This window comes from Poecile atricapillus, chromosome W, assembly GCF_030490865.1.
Source record: "Poecile atricapillus isolate bPoeAtr1 chromosome W, bPoeAtr1.hap1, whole genome shotgun sequence".
In the NCBI taxonomy this organism is placed as follows: Eukaryota; Metazoa; Chordata; class Aves; order Passeriformes; family Paridae; genus Poecile; species Poecile atricapillus.
Window position 1 is genome coordinate 27,543,635 of NC_081288.1, and position 16,626 is coordinate 27,560,260.

General features: G+C 45.3%; 1 long non-coding RNA gene across 1 annotated transcript; it reads left to right on the forward strand.

Annotated features, from left to right (window-relative positions):
- The first annotated feature begins 361 nt into the window (after positions 1-361).
- On the forward strand, positions 362-5,946 carry LOC131591429 (uncharacterized). Its single transcript, XR_009280365.1, has 3 exons — positions 362-594; positions 5,198-5,410; positions 5,549-5,946. It is a non-coding gene; the product is annotated as an uncharacterized LOC131591429 (long non-coding RNA).
- Positions 5,947-16,626: the final 10,680 nt, after the last annotated feature.

Consider the following 16,626-nt stretch of genomic DNA (forward strand, 5'->3'; position numbering starts at 1 on the left):
TGAGGCAACTTAGACAGAGTGCCCTTTTTCTAGCCTTTTGTTTTTAAGCAAAACCACAGAACACATAATTTTCTCAAAAGACCATTAAATTTAAAAGGTATGTCTTGTTATCCTGCCATTCAGCGTTCAGACTAAATCATGAATTGAAACACGGGACTGTGTTGGTAATATCCCAGTCATGTAATTGTGGAACTAACTGGAGAAAAGATCTGCATCCAGTTTTATATCCCTATCATTCTACACCTATCATGGCATTTGCAGAAGTCATTTTATTCCTTCCACAGAGGCATTTGGAGTACAGCAAGAGGCTGTGACAACCAAACAGTTGAGGAAGCTGGGAAAGGTTTTCTGGTGCCAGACCAGTCTTTTAGATGGAGCCTCCTTTTCCAGAGGCTTGCTGAAAACATGCTGGAGCCCACTCTTGTTTGGCACATCCTCATCAGGGCTGTATAACTTCCCAGCTGCTGTTCTGACTCCAAGGTCTGCTCTCGAAGGAGTTATGTTCTCCATCTTTCATTGCCAGAGAAGGTGCAGCTGGAGGATTTGGAAAGAGAAGATTTGATCCCTACACAACCCTTGGGGTTCCCCAGAGTGGTGAGTAATCAGCATGGGGTGAGGAAGTGTGTGACACTCTCATCTTTACTTCGTTCAGATGTTTCCCATGAAGCAACAAGAGGATCTTTGGATTTCTCTTTGCAAAGCCCGGGTCTGATTTCAGCTGCGATGTCACCCTGCAAGAGCTGACTCATCCAGCAGGGCTGCGGTTCCAAGGAACACATGCAGAGGCTGGGAAAGTTCAGAGCTATTTTCAGAGCTTGGGGGAGTTGCACTGTGGGGTCCCACTCTCTGGAAGAGGTGCTGGACAGAGAGCATGCTGTCCAAGAGGCTCAGTAACACTGGACACTGCCACAACCTCACAGGCTTCAAAGCAAACAGACTGCAAAGGCAGAAAATAGTATGGAGGAAAGTAACCACCATCCACTGGGAAAGAGTTCCTTTGGCATTTTGATCTGACCAAATTCCATAGCTTAGCTGCAATAAATGGCCTCTGGAGCAGGATTTTGGCAGTGCCCAAAGATGGACCAAAGTGTGCAGTACAATGGCAGAGTAAGCTGATATTCACCAAAATGAGCGCAGCCTCATCTTCTGCCTCAGTTTACCTTCATCTGTTTACCACAATATAACTAACATGCCTGCTATTTCCAAAATTCTCCTTGGTCTGGGTAAGGCTTGTTAACATAACATTCAGCCTTCCAGCCTTAATAACAAGATTTACAATTGCAATAAGAAACATTTTAAAGTGTGATTTAATACATACATTAAGAACAGCGGAGGGTAAAGCTCTGGAGAAAAATTAGAGTATTCTGATTTATGCTTGAGAAAAGAGGGATCAAATGGAAGGAAAAAAAGAAAGAATGAGTTCTTAGTGGTGTCTGGGGAACACAGCAGCAGCCTCTCTCAGACAGGCCTGATGTTCTTACAAAATAGCCAATCCACAAATAAGCGTTCCAGATAAACAAAGAGGCACAAACATAGGGAAGTAGGAATGAAATTCAAGTGGAGCTGCTTTCCACTTTCCCCTGCCCCCTGCTGCAGCACAACGCTGAAACTGGGCAGATGAATTTGCTCCCAAAGAAAGAGTGTGGCAGTTGCCTGTCAGACACCAAAAGCTCTTCCAGCTGCTGGCAATGTAGCAAGAGCGCCGGGCTCCCGGCCAGGGCTCTCCTGATGGAGCCCACGCAATCAGGGGAGTGCCCGGGGGTGGTTTGTTAGCGCTGGGACTGCTCAGCATCTTGGATACCAACACTCCTCTAGTCCTCCCAGGGAGCCTCTTGTCAGAGTTAAATGTCTGGTTAAAGGGGCTGATGATAAAGCATTCTCACAGAGTTGATTTCTCCCAAAATGTGTGTGATATCAGTAAGTAATGGCAGGAGGCAGCTTTGCCTGAAATATCAGGGGCGTCTCATTTCAAAAAAAGGACACTGGAGAAAGGGTGTAGGTTGGAATTGAAGGACAGGTATGATTAAAAGGAGGGAGATATTGCTATGCTGAAGTCCCCTGTGATTATTTAGTTTACAGGGAGACATTCAGGAAATGGAACATAATGGAAAAGCAGAAAATACTGCAATCTGTAAAGGTGTTTTACAGTGCCCTGATAGCTCCTGTATTAAAAGAGGACTCAGTAAACCCAAAAATAATGTATTTTGAAATGGAAAGACATGTTTATCACAGAATAAAGTTGGGTGCATACAGGAAATGTATTTTTTACTACAGAATAATGTTATTTGTGAGACTTTTGCAGACCATCATTGAGAGCAAGAGTCAGCTTAAGACTTAAGTAGGATTAGAGAGAGGAAAAAATAGGATAATCAGAGGTTGTTACTTTTATTCTCTCTTTCATGTTTGAGGGATGAAATCCTACTAGCTTCAGGGCATAGAGCAACCTCAGAAAGCCCATGACTAGAAATGACTTCTTCTGTAGGCCAATTACCCTATTCTTCTCTTGAACTTTTCTGTGAATAATCTTCTGCTGGTTTCTGTCACAGATAGTAGCCTGCAGGGGTAATTTTTTCAGTATGTTTTTTACTGCTGGGGTGTGTTAGTAAAGGTATGAGCTGGAATTTCAAAGACTGTTTTCAGGTCACTTTGACTGGCAGAAAAACACCATGTGACAGATGAAGATACAGGTCAAGTGACTGACTTTTTTCAACCACTTGATTCTCTCCCAAACATAAGAAAAAGTATATTAAATTTGTGTTTTGTGACTATGTTACTTTTTTTCATAGTAACCTAGCCTTCAGAGAATCTCCTTGGTTAATATTGTCCAGCTTTGTAACTTGAGCATCATCTATTTCCTGGACATGGTCTGCATCTCTGTTACTGTTTATGCTGTAGAGAAGAAATCCAAACTTCTCTGCTGCCACCACGTTCCAGACATCTAAATCTTTGAAATCTGTCAATGTGTGGGCAATGAGCTCCGGCATGTTGAGACACCCTATGTTTGCTCCCCCTGCTGTGGATGTCAACAGTTCTCCAGCACCTCTATTCTTACTGCTGCATACACAGACTGATGTTTAGCTGCTGTTTTCCAATTTTCTCCCTAAAATGTTGCAAGTCCCTTCTTGCTGACTTGATAATTTGCCATCTGTGGGCACATTACCCTGGTTTGGCTCCACGGCAGGCTTATCCTGATGATGCCAGAGGTTGTGACATTCACTGTCCAACTCTGGCTGTGTCCTGTAGTGACCTGCACTTACCACATGCAAATATTCTGAGATCAAGTCTCTTCTGGCCCAGCAAAGTGCCCAGCTGAGGGTGAAGTGAGCTACACGATTGCTCTAAATCTGGTTTCCTCTATCTGCTGGGCACCGTGTCCCTTGCTGCCGTGGGTACACACATCCTCTGATCCTCATCTGCTCTTGCCCCTGAAATGGGCACTTCATCCTGGGCTGTGCACTGAGCTGGCTCATCCCTCTCTCTACTTGGTGGGTCGTGAGAGCCGTCCCTGGGTGTCTCTGTCAGGTCAGCGGCCCAAGACAGGCAGGAACCGACCACACACAAGCCAAAAAGTAAAAGTATTTGATCTAAAGGGATATAAAGGGACTTACAGGTGCCTAGAATCCAGAAAGACTTCAAAAGGATATTTGATTTTCCCTGGTGATTCCATGCTTTAAAACATTTAGACAAATCCAATGTATAATTTGGTCGAATGACAAGAATATATATAGAAGAGAATGATGATAATAACTCACAAAGCTTTGGAGGATATAAATGTCAGGGAAAGAGGAGTAGTTACGGTGGTACTAGTGTGATAGCCAGGAGGACCTAAGTGAATTTGAGAAAAGGAAAATTTTGGCTCAGTACAAGGAACAAAAATATAAACTAAATAAAGCAACCTAAAATAAGTAACTGTACAAAGCCTAAGAAACCAAACAAACCCTTTCCTCCAAGCAGTTATTTTGGAAAAGGAAAAGTACCAGATACTACATTGAGTTCTTTGCGAGCTTCACTCTTGTTGTGGGTTTTTCTATGGAAGCCAGTCAAAAAGTTATGGTGATGGTGGCTGCCTAAAATGGAAAGAGCCAACAATAATTGCTGTTTGATTTGAACAATCCCCAAAAGGGAGAGGATGAAATCCCTCAGAAGCAGTAAATTAAAACTGAGCAGAAACCTGGCACGTAGAGTAAATGACGCAGAGAGGGAATGGCACAATCTTCTGTTGGGCACTGTGCATAGAGGACAGACACATCATGCTTTTCTGTGTCTAAAATAAAAAGCCTATAAAAAGTACTGCTTCCCGTTATGGAGACAAATACATTTGACAAGAGTGATTTGTCTTCTTATTACAGAATTGATGGGTTTTTTCTTCCTTTTTTTTTATTGGTGTCCTCCTTTCCCTGGTGAGCTTTAAGTGCAGAGAAAACAAAGGTGTCTGATCTGGGTAAGAGTCTGGCACAGATGAGGGGTCTGAAACTGGGACAATATCGCTGCTTTTCACATTGACAGCGCTCTCTCTTCACTGGAGTGTCCCTGGGGTTTAGATGATGTGATAAAGTACATTCAGTCCAAGTGGAGGAAATGTTAAAACTTCAGACATAAATAGATGTAGCCTTTAAATTTAGGCACTGTGTTAGAAAATTGTAGCAGGAGCTAAACCAAATGTTTGAAGACGTAGAAATTTAAAGTCAGGCTAATGGTCAACACCAGAGAACAAAGCTGATCGTCCCAGACAGACTTTTCTATTTTTAAATGGAGGTTGTTTTTTTTTAAATGAAGGCTAGAAATATCTGTTTATTGATGGCTGTGCTTTGATGGATGAGAAGTAAAACAAGGCTGGTCACTGGATCAGTGGGACAGATGCTGCAAAGGAGAGCATCTTTTTCAGCTTTATGAAACACTGGCTCCTGCGCCAGCAAGGAGGCAAAGAGCTGCTGCACCATGTTCACAGTCCATTAACCACTGGCATTTTCAGTGCATACCAAACTCCAGATCAAATAACTCCGCTGTTAGATCACACTAAAGTGCTCCACTGCTTATTTCTCTCCATCACATCCCAGTTACCAGGCTGCAGGGGCACCCGTGAAAGGGGCATGTGGAAGCTTTAAACTATGTAAACTTTGGTTCTTGAAACAAACAAACGTGCAATGAATGAGCACTCGTTGTTCCCTTGTTCTGTGTTTATGCTTTGGTGAAGAAGGCATAGGATTCCTGCTGGAAAGTGGGATGACAAATTTAAAAGGACATGGGCGCAGTGCCAGGCAGCAAGTCCCCACATCACCCCACGGTGCAGAGGCACCACTCTTCTCCTTCCTGCTGCCCTGGTTCCTGGCATGAAGGCATCCAGCTCAGACATCCAACTCGGTCCTCGCCTCTCTGCTGGCTTCTGCCCCGGGCTGGCTAATGATTGCTGGTAAGAAGGAGGCAGGAGATGGGAATGTGCTGCCATCATGGCACTCACTCTCCATTCCCCTCCATGGTTTTGACCTCTTGGGCATTTTTGTTTCAAGGGCAGCGCTCTCCGGATGTTTTCATTCTCGTGTACTTGCAGATGTGACTCTCTGCCAAGGGATGTGCCGGTTTTGATCTGGGAAAATCCTTGCTGTGTTTTACGAGGCGGACATACGAGGCCGAGGAACTACCAGCACGTACAAACGCCTGCGATCTTTCTTCAGACAAAGCCTGCGGGCCGGATTTTCGCCATCCCCCTCCCCGAGGGAGCAGGGATCCGTGCTGCTGTTTGCGGCCCCGGGCAGAGCCCGCAGCCCGGCCCGGCCCCGGGCGAGACGCGCCGGGTCCGCTCCGCTCCGGCTCTGGTTCTGGTTCTGCTGTGTCTCTGCAGCCCCAGCAGAGCAGCCGGAGAGGCTCTGCACCGCTTCACTGCTCTAACGTGGGGAATGAACTGCACTGACCCAGAGCAGGCTAAATCTCCTCTCCTGTTTTGCCACCTAATCGTGCCGTGTTGTCCTTCCCAAGCTCCATCCTTCTCTCTTTTCAGATCCTGTTTATTAAACTCTTCTCCCAGATATCCACCACGGTTTTTTTTCCCCTCTAGGTCCTGATTTTTGTTTCAACCCTTTTAACCTGCTCTACTAGTGTACACCCAAATCCCACACTTGAACACAAATACTGGAACCCCTGAACATACCAGGGACAATGTCTCCCTAACATTACTATCATTACTCATATAACAGCATGTAATAATTACAATAATATATAAAATAAGTAAATTAATGCCAGTTACACACTAGTATCCTACTAGTGGGAGGAACAATTCCCAGGAATCCTCTGTTCTGTTCAAGGATGGCATAGCTAGCCTGTGCCAAAGGAAACGTAGGAACAGAAAGAATGGCTTCTAATATCAGCAGGCATGGAGCAGAGTGTAATAGAAAGACTAACTTTGTGTCTGAAGTCCGGGTATAGCTGTGTTAGAAAATCTTAATCAAAGAGGATGTGGTTTTCTTGTTATGCTAATAAAGCTTGTTTCTCTTAGGTGTGGAGAAATGACTGTCTTGTTTTAGCCAAAATTTTCCTGAGACAGTACAGGTCACGCATAGACACACAGCATAGAAACTTCCTGCCCACACCACTTGTGAACACTATCAACAACTTGAAATCAGACTCAGTAATAGGAAGGTTCAGGTAAACTCAGCCATTAACATTTTCCTCCCTGTGCCTCTCAATCAGATGTGTCCCTGTTCTTCAGTTCAGGGTCACAGTTTTACAGCTAGGTGAGTCACTGGAGGAGCCACATATATGTACCTTCAGAAAGCTGCAATGTTCAGCTGTTGTTTTTGTTCTATGGCAGATGAAGAAGATGTGAAAGGACAAGGGATATCCAGCAGGGTGATGTGTGGTGTGGAAGAAGAAAACCTGCATCCCCTCTGAGCACCCACCTCCTTTATTGGTGCTATAACATAACACCAAAGAATCAATGGTGGTATTTGTGCTTGCCACTGAAAACATGATCATGGAAGTAGCTGGACCAAGCTGGGTCAGAATCAGCAGGAGCAAATGTACCTGTGTCTTTTCTTGTTGTTCAGACATCCATATCCTGAGAAAACCCTGCACTGTCCAAAATAATGGAAGTGTTTTTGTATTTGCCAGCTCAAGAGCTGCTTTATAATTAATATCAAGAGGGAAAACACAAGAAAGAAGGTGTTAATGAGGTCAGAACATCTCAGTCCCTGCTTATTTGTGATTTGGATTGCTGTGAGCAGAGCTCCATAACCCAGTGATGCAAACAGGGGGTGACCCTGGCAGTAGAGTCCCCCTGTTGAGGAAGGGCATGACACTGGGGGTCATCAGGGGGAAAAGACCCAGCATCATGGCTTTATTCCTACAGCCTGTGCAGTTTAACTCTGGACAGAGGTCTGAGGCCACCATCTCCTGACTCAGGTTCCCCTCTAGCAATGTTTGTGCTCATGGAGCCCTTGCTTCCCCCTTACAACTCCAGCCATTCCTTCCTTCAGCTGCACTTCAGCACAACCAGCTCTGCAGCACCAGCACAACGGCTTGGAGAGCCAAGTGCTGAACCCCAACAGAGAACTGATCCAGGCTAAAACCCCAATGTAGCAGGGTAAGAAGACAGACAGATCTCTTTAAATGGGAGTTGCCACAAAAAGCCCTTCAGGAAAATGCAGCCCCTGGGTTCAGATGGCAACCATAAGCAGGACCAGCCCTCCCTGGGCATGATGTGTGAGCCATGGAGAAACCTGTCCATGTTTTTGCCCCGCTTGGATCCACTGATTGAGTCTGCTCCTGTGTTGAGAAATAAACTTTACATGGAAATATGAAGTGCCTTTCTGACCCTACTTTGCTCACTATTCAAAGATCTAAAAAAAAAAAAAGTGGTTCCTACCTTCAAATTTTTTCTTCTCTGTCAGAAATTCAGGTCTCAGCAAGCTGGCTTCCTTGAAAGCTTCTGGTGATAAAGCAGAAGCAGTTGTGTGCGCTACCAGCTGCAGCAACTTTTCAGGGAAAATCTGAGGGAGGGGAAATGAGTTCATCGAGACCACCTGGAGCTCTGTGTGCCACCAAAGAGAACCAATGGGGCAGAAAACAGCAGTGAAACGTCAGCTTTTCAAGATAAATATGGAAACAGTCCTTACACAGGATTTCTCTGGTAAATCAGCTTTGTAAATATAAAAAACTCCCAGAAGTGAGTGTTATCCACAGTGCTACGCCCTAATTAAACCTCTCCAGAAAATCACAGCCACAGACCCCAATTCTACTCGCAGTTCAGCTTCCTCTTACAGGGCTTCTGGACTTCCCAGTGCTGCCACAGCTGAGAGCTACCCCGCCCTTCAGAGCCTCCTGTGGCCCAAGCTCTGCTTACTCACTTGGTGAGATGAGGTTGTCCTTTTGAAATTCACCACTCACTTCAACCACAGCCCTGAGAGAGCTGCTCCCATGTGGAGGTGGCTGAAGTCCAAGCAGATATTGTTGCTAAATAGCTGGTGATAGTCAGAGCTCAGTTAAAAAGCAAGAGGCATAGTAAATGCATGAGTGCAAGATTTCCTGGTGAAAAGGAACAGTTAATTGAGCCTCAGGCACAACGTGTCTCTCTTACACTTAATTTAACACTCATTCTGACAGCACCTGGCAATGCAAACCTTTTATCTGCTGGCTGCAGCCTCTCACACAGCAGTGACTCAGCCAACCCTTTCCTACAAGCCTTGCTTGAGTGGGAATCTGTTCAAGTGGTCCTGGTAAAGTTCAGTCCCCTTAGACACAGGAATTTCTTACCTCTCTAGGAATGATTACATCAAGCAAAGCCCAGGAAGAGCTGGTCTCAGTCATTCCTTGTTTAGGAAGAGGAGAAGCCTACTTCAGGCCTAAGCTTACTTCCTCATGGACAGGAAAACACCTCCATTCTACTCTTGCCTCTCCTCCCAGTCCTGTGTCCCCTGTCCTTGCTGTTTTATTATATTAGCAATATTTGAGGAATTGCATTTGCTACTCTGCTTTTGTTGGATGGGAGTAGGGGAAAACAGCTGCAAAGGGTTTATTATGTTCATCAGTCTGTTCATGCAAGTAGGAAGTTTGGTTGGTGATTTTGAAAATATTAATGTTTCCTTCATAAACTGGCTTTCCACCCAGTATTATGCTCCCCTGGCCTCTCCCTCCTGGCAGGAAGGCTCTGCCAGAGAGCCACCCCCATGGTGCAACCCATGGCAACATTGCTGTCTGCTCCCACAGAGAACCAATCTGAATAGGTAGCATTTAGAAAAAATACGAAATTAAGCAGAGCTTTTTTTAAAAAACAAAAGAAAAACCAAACAAACCAAAAACAGAAAAGCTTTTTTGTCAGATATGCTCTCTGCACTGGCTTATTAAATGCTGCAATTAGATTAAGCCAGGGCGAGGGTCCAATTTATTCCCATCCTTGCAGTGCCCCTACCCTGACTCTGTCTGGCTGCTGACCAGGTGAAAGCTGCACTCAGGCAGGGGGCTGTTGGGGAGACAGGGAGGCTTCACTGAAAAACTTGAGGTGCACAAGGGCTCAGAGGGAGGAAGGGACTCTGGAGGGCTGGCTGGAAGTGCTGCTCACAGGACTGACCAGCTGCCAGTGGTGGCTGAAGCCACAGAGAGCATCTCAGGCTTAAGAGATCAAGGGAAAACTGTCAGGGAGCCCAAGAGCAGGGATGGCCAGGGACTTATCAAAGCCCAGTCTGAAGCTTATGGGAAGGTGAGTTTAGGAGCAGAGGGAATTGAAGTGACTCTGCAGCTACCCCAAGCCACACAGTCCCCATTTTCACCCTGAGCAGGCACCCAGGGCTGATTTTGGTCCTGATTCAGCCACTTTTCTCCAAACAGGAAACAAAGAAATGTGCTTATGTCTTCCTCAAGAGGAAAATAAAACAAAAACGGAGCAAAAGCCTCCACTTGGGATTACAGGAATGAAAGATGGGCAACAGGAAACACTATTTCCAGTGCTGGGAAATGCAGTTGTTATGTCAACCAGCTGCTGCTGGCAGCCCCATATGGCATGATAAATGGAACTGGGCTTGGTGTGGAAGCCAGCTGACCTGCACCAGCCAAATCCTTATGGGAAGAGATGAAAGCTTGAGGAAGAGTTTGTTTGCACCCAAATGTGGGTGGCTTTGGAGAACCTCAGCTATCGGTGACCCAAGTTTGCTGTGGGTTGGATGTTGTGAGCCACCAGCACGCCAAACCCACCCACACAGTTTGCCCTTGAGGACAGCAAGAGATTTCAAGGGAAACCTTTTTCCTTTCAAGGGTGACCTCTTCCTTTCGCACAATGCAAAGCCAACATCCTCCTCACCTCAGTCTGAGATACAATCAGGGAGCAAAAAAAGAGGAAGTAAATGACCTGGAAGAGTTGAGTGTCCCAAAAGCCCTGGGTGTGCTCTTATACCCACTGGGAGTTTCCCCTCACCTGACGCAAATGAAGAAAAGCCACTGAGAAACCACATGGACCCCCTGAACCACATCTGAGCCAGTTCTGTGCCTGGTGGAACCACCTCCTCATTGACCTCTGCCAGTGACACTGGGCTGAAAATCCCAGTGGGCAGCTTTGCTCAAAAACAGGCATTGTAAACACATTGGCTGTGACATTTTGTACCAGAAATAGCGTGGCCAGCAGGACCAGTGTGGTGATCATCCCCCCCATACTCAGCACCGGTGAGGCCATACCTTGAATCCTGTACTCAGTTTTGGGGCCCTCACCACAATAAAAGCATTGAGGCGCTGGAGCATGTCCAGAGAAGGGCAGTGGTAAAGGGTCTGGAACACAAACCTTATGAGGACTAGGTGAAGGAGCTGGGTTTGTTTAGCCTGGAGAAAAGGAAGTTCAGGGTAGACCCTATCACTCTTCAAACTGCCTGACAGGAGGTTGCAGCAAGGTGAGAGTCAGCCTCTTTTCCCAGGTGACACAACACAGGACAAATGGAGACAGCCTCAAGTTGTGCCAGAGGAGGTTTTGATTGGATACTCATATAAATTTCTTCACCAAAATGGTAGTATGGACATTGGACAGGCAGTCCAGGGAAATGGTGAAGTCATCATCCATGGGTGTATTTAAAAGATGCGTAGATCTTTTAAATCACTTAAGGACATGGTTTATTGGTGGACCTGGCAGTGCTGTGTTAAAAATAGGATTCAGTAATTGTCCTGGGGTGACTTTATGATACTGGTATCCCCATTTGCCTGGTTTATGTTATATATTAAGTTCTGCACCTTTAACACTGGCTTTGAGAGCGAAAGAAGTTAAAACTTGATGGGAGTTTTTCTCCTGGCCAATAACTAGCCATTTTTGGGAATTGACAGTGGTTTTAGCCATTGAAAAGTGAGATCAACCTGTGAACACCACCTTAAGACCAAAGTCCGAGACTTTATCTTTTTCTTTGGTTTCCAGCTTCTGAAGAGGTAACAGGGCTCTGGCTCAGCCTTCTCCTCCCCGCAGCCACCAGCCGGACAAGACCGCGGAGGGTGGAGAGGGGGAAAAGCAGGGCCGGCCGGGCCAGGCTTGTTCCTGGCTCGGTTTGCAGTTTCTGCCGCTGAACTGAAACCTGACACCATGAACACCTGCAGCTTGAGCAAGACTTTAACTCTTTTACTACCCAGATGAGATTTGCAGATTAATCCTTTTTTTCCAGAGAGAGAGGAAGAGAGAGAGAGTGATTAATATGTAAAGAGACACCAGAAACTATCAAAGACAGTGAAGAAAGGAATTAAGCTTCAGAGGGGGGAGAGAAATAAGGAGATGCTTTAATAAGCTGAAACATTTTTCTGTTAAAGCTATGGAGATGGACAGTAGTGTTCTGAAAAAAACTCCTTTAATTCATGACAGTATATTGGGAGGAATGGAGTAGTTAAAAGTGTGGGTTTTAAGCAAATGGTGAAGTAGTTGTGATCTTATGAGATGCTGGAACAGAAAAAGAGAAGTAATAGTTGAAGATTTGGGGCCGTTGTAGAGGCAAAGAGAAAACTTCTGTTTCCAGGGAAGCTCACAGAGACAGAAGAAGAGAACTTTGGCCTTTGAATAACTCATCCTTAAAAATGACATCCCTAGATTCATTGACCCATAACACACTTCAGAGTGATGTGAAATGGGAGGAGAGAACTGATGACAGAATTTCTAGGCAGCTGGCATCAGAGAAATAGAAAGGCATGAAGAAAATGGTTTTCTCGTGAAAAAATTCCATAGATTAGCAGAAGACTTCTTTTTCTCTACAAAGACTGATGAAAGAACTATAGCAAAATTGAGACTGTTTTAACCACCGAAGTTTTTTGTCTCTATGTTGTCATGTGAACAAGGGAGTAGTTGGGTAGTGGGGAAAAAAGGGTTTCTGGAAGTTTTATTCTGGTTTCTTATTCTTATCATTTTTGTTAATAAACTTTCTTTGTTCCTTTTAAGTTTTAAGCCTGTTTTTCTCTTGTTCTAATCCATATCTCACAGAAATAAGTAAGTTTTCTAGTGATTTTTAGTTACTGCTTTAAAACCACGACATTTATTTGGTGCATTGGCCCGGAAAAGAAATTGGCAAATCTAAGCTACTACAATAATCTAAAGGTCTTTTCCAAGATCAATTATTCTATGATTCCATGATACTATTCTATCTTTGCAGCCCAGAGAATATGTAGATGCTGACTTCCCTGTTGCAGTGCTGGCAGCTCTGCAGGACCAAGTGCTGATTTCTGTATCCCAAACAACATTTGAAGAAGCCAAAACTGCAAGTTCTGTTGCAAAAGTAACCTTAAATAGTAACAGTCCTGCAGGGACCTCACACACTGTCCAAGGGGAGGCTTGTATCCTTGTTTTAGAAAAGCAGTCTTTTCAGACAGGTTAACAACCAACTTTCCCTTCAGTTTTAAGTAGATTTTCATAATAAAATTATGAGCTTGCCCCTGTTTTGAGGGCTAGTCAGACCATTTGACTTTATGAGAAGGACTCCCTGCTGCACTGGAAGCAAATATGCCAAGCAGAGTGGCTTGAGAGCTGAAATAGCAAGTTAGCTTCTTTCTAAAGGTCGGTGGCAGTATCCAGTGCAGTGGTGACAACGTGTAACAATGTTTAAAATACAGAGAACAATAATTGTGTCCTGTCCACACCTGTTTGCCAGCCTTCCTACCCAGTCCTTCCCAGGAGACAGGGGAAAGGTAAAGCCCACAGCAATTGATTTAATTGGCTTCACTGCCCTGTAATTTTTCTCCTCTGCTGTACAGCTGGCATTTTGTTTACATGCCCTTGTATTCAATACAAATTAACGATGTTTAAAAGGGACAGGAATATTGCTCTCAGATGTACTAGATCTTGGCCCTCCCCATAAACTCTAACTTCCACAGATTAAGTTATTTAGAAATCCATGGATGTAATTAATAACAGCCAAAGGGCAGGACTATTTAAGCAAAGAACAAAAGGGAAATTCTGTGTGAAATAAGCTTAAATTTTATTGTTAAAAAGATGATTTAAGCAAATGTATTCAACTTCATCAGTGAAGTAGTGGCTAAAATTACCAATAAATAAAATAAAGAACCCTAAAAAACTCTCTCTGCTATTGTCTAGCTACTCCAAGGAGGTTTTGTCATCCCACAGCAGCCGCCCTAGTACAGCAGAAAAAATAAACTGGTTTTGGCTAGCAGATCCCCTCCAGCATGCTGGCTTGTAGCTGCTCCTAGAGGAGCTGAGGGAGCAGAGGGGAGGCAAAGGAACAGCAGTTTGGCTCCCAGAGCACCTCAACCACCCCAGTCCTGGAGTAAAGAAGCCCCTGGGGAAACCTCATTGAAGCCTTTCGGTACATTAAGTGAGCCTTGAAATAAGATGAGGACAAACTTTTTATCAGGGCCTGCTGTGATAGAACAAGGGATAAACTGAAGGAGGATAAACTTCAGTTAGCTATAAGGTAGACATTCTTTACAGTGAGAGTGGTGAAACACTGGAGCAGGTTGCCCAGGGAGGTTGTAGATGCCACATCCCTGGAAGCATTCAAGGTCAAGCTGGATGGGACTGAGCAAACAGGTGCAGTTGAAGGTGTCTCTGCTCATTGCAGGGAGGGTGAACTAGGTAGTTTTTAAAGGTCCCTTCTAACCCAAAATATTCTATGATTTGAGCATCCCAGAGATTTTGGGAACTCACAGTGAAATCAAAGTGCAGTACTCAATTCCTGTAGGGATCCCTAAAGCAGGAAAGAGTTCCAACACAGAGGCAGTCACAGCTGGCTCTGCAGCCTGAGCTCCTGAGAAGGATAGCTGAACTAGCACAAAATTAGCTGAGCGAGAGGAAGTGAGGGAGTGGAAAAACAGAGGGGAGATGAATGACAACAGCAGTAGAGAAGAAGTCCCTGCCACAGGTCCTCACGGAACCTCCTCTGAAGGGCTCTGTTGGCTCTTGCCCACCTGCCCTCAGGTGTGTACTCAGAGTGAAAAGTGATGCACTGTACAAAAACCTGACTTCATTTCCCTCTTTCCTGTCACTAACTCGGCCTGGTGCCTTCCTCACCAAGAGGTTTTGTGCACAAAGGCTGTCTGATACCTGCTGAAATGGAGCTGGACTTTTCTTTAAGCACATCCTTCTCGCTGGCTGCAGGGCTGCTGGCACACTGAGGGGGAGAAGCTGCCAATTGCCCAAGAGATCAGAATTTCAGCACAAAGCAGAATTAGTAGGAAGGTGGGTTGAGATGGAGGCAAAAGGAAGCAAAGCCATATGGGCGTGAAATGCTGGAGGTGGTGAATGACAGTGAGGATGGATGAAGAGGGCTTTTGTTATAAAGCACAATTAAAAGAGAGAGGGGCACCTGTCCCTGAACTTCAGAGCCTGGAACAAGGAGCCCATCCATGTGCACCTGTAACCCATCTGCACTTCTCTGGGCCACGGGTGGATGTGCATGTCTGTGGTGTCAGATTCAAACCTGAAAATACCCGGTGCCCCTGGGGTCAGCTGAGGGAGCAGCCAATCAGAGAGAAATCCCATAGGCGAGGGGCACAGGCTGTTGAGCAGAGAGGAGCTGGGAATTGATGCCAACTACACAGGCATGAGGCGGACAGAAAGGCTACCAGGAGCAAGGTCAGGAAAGGGAAAGAAAGGGAAGGATACTTAAGATTCCAGAGCAGTGGTTTTTGGGGCTGACCACAAAGCCGGTCTAGGAGGCTGGGATACTACTGGACCAGTGCACAGGAAGAAAATTATGATGATGGCAACAATAATGCCAGCCTCCAAGCCTCTGCAGGGCAGCTGAGAGGCAGGGGCTGGCAGGTGATGGCAGCAGCAGACAGCTGCAGTACAAACAGGGGACAGAAATGGCAGCAAGTTTGGCCACAGATTAGCTGCCTGCTCACCTTCAAGGCAACACAGTGTGCCACTTCAACCCAGCCCTTCTCTTCTGGGAGGTTCCCAGCTCAGCCTGGCACTCATCCCTATCTGTGCAGGAGGGGGTGTCGCTGCTGATCTTTTGATGATGGCATTAGAAACCAGTCTTCAGAAAGGCTGCTTCTGGTGCCTTCCACTTCTTTTATTTTTCTGCATGTTTGACTGTTTCCAGGAAGATTTACATTAGTTTAGTTTGTTTTGTTGGTTTTGGGTGGTTTTTTTTTAATTTTGGGGGCTGTTTGGTTTGGGGTTTTTTTCACTTGGGTAAAAGCTGTGAAAAGAAAAGCCCAGAAAACAGGCAGATGTATAAGCAGAAGAGCCTCTGTCTCTCCCTGCTGTGGGGTTTTCAGCCTCTCATGGACGCATCTGCCTGTGAGAAAGCTGACAAGAATTAAAGAATAACATGATTTAACCTGAGCAGCGCACGTGGGCTCGCCTGTTCCTGCAATTACACACTCAGGAAATTAATTTTGATAACTGCTCCTGAATACCTTCCTGTGCAAACAAAACCTGGCTGGATTTCTTTCCTCTTCTATCACTGGGGAATCCCAGAGGGGATACTGAGAGGCCCTGAAAGCGTGTTATGAAACCACCATGAGGCAGGAACCTTCACATAAGGAAGACCTGGATCCTTGCCCATCCCAGCTGGGAACACCAGAAGCTGCTCTGTCTGGATGTGCTTTGGCTCATGGGGACGTAGTAACAGCTTCTCCCACTCTGCCTTGGTGAATAGGTCTAGACTGTGCAGGGAGGTGGAAATTGTACGTGTGTGACTCGCCACAGAAATTCTGTATTTCAAAACTGCTTAAGCTACCCAGCATGGGTTTTGTATCAGTGATCTATACACGCTCCTTACCATGAGGTTTTTTTATATCAGTGACCTAAATATGCTATTTGTTATGTGTAGCTGCTGTCTGTTTTCAACTCAACCAACCTGAGAATTAAATCAAAACGAAGTACTTGCTTTGAAAAATCAAGCCTGATCCCACAACTTTTCACAATCAGCACCACAAATTGGAGCCATCCAGTACTTTTCACCAAACAGCCCAAATTTCACAAGACTAGCTCTCACTTCAGATGAGAACCCCAAGCTCTTTTGAGTATTACAGAAGAAGCCACAGATTTATTTTTCTTTTGTTTCTGATGCACATGTGAAGTTTTAGAACTCAACCACTGACCCATGCTAAGAGTTTTCAGATGTTTCTGGCTATGGCCCAGTTTAGGGGCAGGGCATGCCTGACAGCAGTGGAGGGGGGCAGGAGAGGTGATGGTTCCCTTCCCTTCAGGACAGGGAGCCA